The following is a 5,764-nucleotide window of genomic DNA, read 5'->3' on the forward strand; positions in this document are numbered from 1 at the left end:
CATCGAGGGAATTACTTATCCTTCAGAAGCCTAAGTCTTCCTTTCTGAAAAAGGGGGACACAATCTAATCACATCCCAGAGAATCCTTGGTAGACTGTGATGTCATCTATGAAGTGTACAGTATTTGAACAATAAGTATTGTTCCACAGCCAACTGGGAGTTCCCTATGCCCCAGCCTCTCGTGACCCCCCACGGCTCAGCTGAGGCTGGAGCGGAGTAGGCAGGCCTGAGGCCCATTTCCCACCGCCTAAGGAAATACACTTCCCATTGCTAATTTCCTCAAGGGGAAACCAGTCAGGCACACACTCTGCACCCCTCCCTCGGCCTGTCCCTCCTCCCCAACCCACTTGCCTCAGGGGAAGCTGGGTAGGGGTGCTCAGATGACCCTCCTTTCTTCCCCACCTGAGACCTGCCAATCATAGAACCCCCCAGAGACAGCCAGGGAACATCAGACTCTTAGAATTCCACAATGCAACAGGTCCAAATGCGACAACTGGGGGTTAGGGGCTATGTCTTGACTCCTTCCTGGTAGAGATGGGGAAACGGAGGCTGTTGTCTGAGTCACATGCTGTGTGAAGACCGGGCGGGGGGCAGATTTCCTGTCCTTCTTCAAGAGCTTCCCCTTCCCGGAATCTTTTCTCTCTTCACCCCTTTCATGCCCGTCATTTTTGCGTGTGTGTGTTTTTTGTTATTTTTGGGTGAGGAGAGTCTCAGAACCTTCGAGAATCTGTTAAAAGATACAGACCTTCACCCCACAACAAAGGCAAGTGACTGCAGTGTCTTGAGTGATCCCCATCACCTGACTCCCTTGCCCAGCCCCTGGGTCAAGACCCTCTCTGGCTGGGGTCCAAGTTGCCTCCCTTATGTACGTAGGTTTGCTGGGGGTGAACCCCCAAATCTCACAGCCCACAAAAAGATTCTCCTGTCCCACAGACTTCCCTCTTTAGGCCCTGCTGGCCCCTCCCAGAGGGGCAGGGAACAGAGATAAGCCCAAGTGCAGAGTGATAAGTGGGTGGGGGACAGGAAGCACCAGTCAGACCCTGGTCCCCCACTTCAGGCCTCAGCTGCTCAGACCAGATAAGTCCCTGGGCTCTGCCAGGCACCCCCAAATCCAGCAAGGCTGGAGGACCTGGGGTGGTGAGAGGACAAGAGAAAGGGGTGACGCAGCCCCCTACATCCCACGCCACCCCATGCCCACTCACCAGCCTTGTTCCTGAAGCCACCAGGCCGCTTCTGCCCACCCCCCCGCCCCCGCCTTTCCCCCTCTCTGCAGGCTCCCGCTTCTCACCTCCCCAGCAGCCCCAGGGGACCAGCCAGCTCCGGTCTGGGTCTGCTCATTAGGGACGAAATGTGATCACTGAGCCTGCCTCATTCCCCACCTGGTGCCCTGGCGGCCAGCCGGCAGAAACCAGGGGGCAATCAGGCTGCCCCAACTGCCCTGCTGGGCCTCAGTTTCCCCATTTCTACAGAGGAAGTCTCTATCCCCTCTACAGGCCCGCACCACCCAGAAGAGAAGCTAGCTGGGGTCCTCCTTCTCCACCACCCCCTGCCGGTCTAGATTCTACAGTTCTAAAATCCTCAGGTTCTATTGTTGGTTCAGTTCATGGTCTGACGTCCTATTATTATAACATTCTAGAGCTCTACCCTTCTTCCATTCTATTATTATTATCCTATGCGCCTACCCTTTTAAGTTTCCAATATTCTAGGAGTCTCACATTCTAGGATTCGAAAGTTCTATTGTTAGAACCCTTTATAATTTTTTTCTTTCAACATTCCACAACTTTCATAATCTATTATTAACCCTCAGTGATTATTAACTTTGCTCAGCAAACACCGGTATGTATTTCTCTTTTCTTTTTGACACAAATGGGAACACACTCTATCCACAGTGAACTTCACTTCCTTTTTCCCCCTTATCGTGTTCTGTTTTTTAACATTCCAGCAGCCTGAACTTCTAAGATGGCGCAGAGTTCTAAGATCCTAAGGATTCACAGGAGGAGCCCTGTGGCGCAATGGCTTAGAGCTAGGCTGATAACGGGAAGGTCGGAGGTTCAAACCCACCAGCCACTCCCTCCATGGGAGAAAAGACCTGGTGATCTGCTCTCACAAAGATTACAGCCTTGGAAACCCTAGGGGGCAGTTCTACTCTGTCCTATGGGGTCGATATGAGTGGGCACACAACAACAATAAAGACTCACAGAGCGGGGGCCCAGGGTCAGATACCTGTACCTGGCCCCAAGCTCTCCATGCTTGGGAGGGAGGGCACATTAGGAGCCCCGATGTCCCTACCCCTTGCCCAGCAGGCTGGCCTCACCCCTCCCAGCTCACACCAGCTGAGTTATTATTTGTCTAGACACAAACCAAATTATAGGCCTTGTCCCACGGGAGCAGTGGGCTTTGTGGGGAAGGTCAGGAGACAGAGGCAAGAGTTAACCCCTCGCCGCCCCCCACCCATCTTCCCTCCTTCCCTGGAGCTCCACGCCTTCCACCCAAACCAACTCTTGCCCTCTCTGCCCTCCCCCTCCTCCCCTCCACCATGTTTGGAGAGCTATTTTCTCTTCTCTGCTTCTAAAACTCTCTCTTCTGGATCCCAGCCATTTGTACTCATTCTGGCACACTTCCTTCCTCATGGTGAAGACCTCCTTCCTCAAATTAATCCGACTCCGTGGCAGCAAAAGAAGCCAGATCTCTGGATCTGACCTTCTGTGAACTGGAGTCCTAGCCTGGCACTGACTCACAGCATGACCTCAGCTCTCCAGTTTCCTCAGTTTCCCCATCTGTAAAATGGAGGGTGTGGCCGAGATGGTTCCACCAAGTCTCTTCTAAGCTGTGAACAAGCACTGAAAACTGCCAGGATTCCAACCCTCAAAGCTTTTTGGATTAAAGGATTCGAATATCCCAAGGACCTTTGATTTGAAGATTGGCTTATTCCCAGTTCTTGCCTCTGCTCATTCTCACACCCCTGGGTCCTTCCATTCAAAGACATCACATTCAAGGGGTCTTGATTTTATGAGTCCCAGAGTTCAGGGGCTCCCTGACATCGATCTGTCTCCTGCTGGGGTTCCCTCCCCAGGAAAGAAAGTCTCCCATCCCCATGCCAAACCTGGAGTCAAGTTCATCCAGAGACAGGGTGGGGAGGAGAGAGCACTTTTGGTGGGTTCAGGAGAAGTGGGGCTGGTGGTGGGTCTGGGAAGAGGTGTTGGGGGGCATGGCCCCCCATTTCCATCTGTGCCCCCAGTGTACATGGGGCCCAATGTACACACAACGGGCAAGGCCCTGTCTCCCCAAACCGCTGTTTCACAGAAATTCTAGAGGTATACCTTAGCCTGGTTTGGCGGGGGGGGGGGTGTGTGTGTGTCCAGTTCATGAAGAGAGGGGCGAGGCAGGAAGGAGTTAACCGGTGACCCAGTCAAATCCCGGAAGGGAGGCAGTGGCGGGGGACAGGGGGAGAGGAAGTCCACCCCCCAGACCGGAATTCCTGAAATTGGAGGGTGGGGAGGGTGCGACTTGGGGAGCAGTAGGGTGGCTCTGGGAGGGGGGAGCTGGTGTTACAGGGTTGCTCAGAGTTCACTTGCTGCAAGCGGCCACCATCCTGCCCCCTACCCGGCCCATAAGCAGCTCCCCAACCCAGAGGAAAGTTCTGGGATGCTGAGGATTTGGAGGAAGGCAAGGCTGGGTGGAGGTGCCAGAATAGGGTATAAAATAGAAAGAGAGAGAGAGAGATGGAGAAATACAGAGAGAGAGAGAGAGAGAGAGATAAGGGTAAGGGCAGGGAGACACGGAGACAGCAGCGAGATCCACAGAGATTGAGAGTTGGAAAGAGGTAAGTAGAGGCAAACAGAGAGAGAGGAGAGATACGGACAGAGAAGTACAGATAGACAGAGACAGAGATAGACCGGGATGGTGAGGCAAAGACAAAGAAACAGAGGCAGAGATACAGATAGAGAGACACACCCCGCGGCAGAGAGACCAAGGACAAAGACATCCAGAGACAGAGGCAGAGACACAGTCAGCCACCAGGGACGGGAGGCACAGAGACAGACTACGAGGCCAGACCAGCGAGGGTCTGGGACGCAGACGGTGCGGGAAGCTGAGGTAGTCCCCGAGGGGCGCCAGGAGGGGCTGCCCCAGACGGCCAGGCGGAGAGGGCTGTAGCCGAGTGGCCGGCGGTCAGCGGAGGGACGGCGCCTACCTGCGCGCGGCGGCTGGACGGGGCGGGCGGAGCGCCTCTTTTTGCTGCGACGGGGTATGGACCGGCGGCGCTGGGACCCTGCGGGCGCCCCCGCGGGGAAGGACAACGGCAAGTCCTCCCGGCCCCTGGGCTTTAGCCGCCAGCCCCAGGCCCCGCCCCTCCCGGACCCGCCCCCATTAACCCCTCCTTTGCTGCGCCGCCTTATGCCCCTTTCACTAAATTCTTTCAAGACCCGGGTAAACCTCACATGCTGCTGGAATATCCCCAACCCTTCAAAGTCCCTAACCAGAGCCTCCCCATCTCATTAATCCTTTTGTTCATCCTCACTCCAATCCCACATCTCCAACTGGTGGCACAGTGATTAACAGCTTGGCTGCTAACCAAAAGGTCAGTGGTTCCAATCCACCAGGCCTCCTTGGAAACCCTATAGGGCAGTTCTACTCTGTCCTATAGGGTCGCTATGAGTCGGAATCCACTGGAGGGCAATGGGTTTGGGTTTTTTTGGTTTTATGAGGAAAGAGTCCCTGGGTGGTACAAACGGTTAACGCGCTCGGCTACTAACCAAAAGGTTGAAGGTTTCCATCCACCCAGAGGTGTCTCAGAAGAAAGGCCTGGCGATCTTCTTCCAAAAAGTCAGCCATGGAAAACCCTATGGTGCACAGCTCTACTCTGACACAATAGGAGCTGACTGCATGGCAACCTGATATGGGACAGAGGAGCCTCCCCACTGACACTCCCTGGGCTGGGCTTGTTCCTCCCTTAGAGGACTCCAGGCCTAAGTCATTCTGGCCATTGGGTGCACCCCTTCAGGGAAAGAACAAAGGAGTTTGTTAAGTCCCCCCCTCCCACCATCATGGCCACCACTGGAAGGAGCCTTGAGGCTTCCAGTTCCACAGGCCCTGAGGCTCTGCCCCTTAGCAGTGACTTTGCCTCTTTGAGCCTCAGTTTCCTCTTCTGTGAAATTGGGTCACTCATAGTCCTGTAGCTTGGAGCTGTCGTTCCATAGCATAAATGCTATCAAGTCTGTGAAACATGCCACCTGCCCCAACACTCCCCCTTTCTTCTCCCGGCTTTACTTGTCCCCATAGTGCTTGCTGCCACCTAACATTCTTTCTATTGCACTTATTTGCTCTAATTATCTGCCTCCCCACTAGAATGCAAGCTCCATTTTTGCATGTGGTTGGTTTACTGCTGTGTGTCTGCTGCCTAGAAGACTGGTTGACACACCAAAAAAAGAAAAAAAAAGTTGCAGTGGAGTTGATTCCGACTTATAACGAGCCTGTAGGACAGAGTAGAACTGCCCCACGGGTTTCCAAGGAGCAGCTGGTGGATTTGAACTGCTGACCTTTTGGTTAGCAGCCAAGCTCTTAACCACTGTCCCACCATGGCTCCACTTGGCATACGGTAGGTGTGAAAGACAAATAGTTTTCAAGGCGTGAAGAAATGAATGGTAAGTGCTCCAAAAATATTCACTTACTTTTATGATTATTATTATGGCTTTCATAAATTGGTCATGAGAATTCATTACTGATCAAAACACTTTGGACAGATCTGGCATACAGCACTCAAAAA

Source organism: Trichechus manatus, unplaced genomic scaffold (genome assembly GCF_000243295.1).
Source record: "Trichechus manatus latirostris isolate Lorelei unplaced genomic scaffold, TriManLat1.0 scaffold00087, whole genome shotgun sequence".
Lineage (NCBI taxonomy): Eukaryota > Metazoa > Chordata > Mammalia > Sirenia > Trichechidae > Trichechus > Trichechus manatus.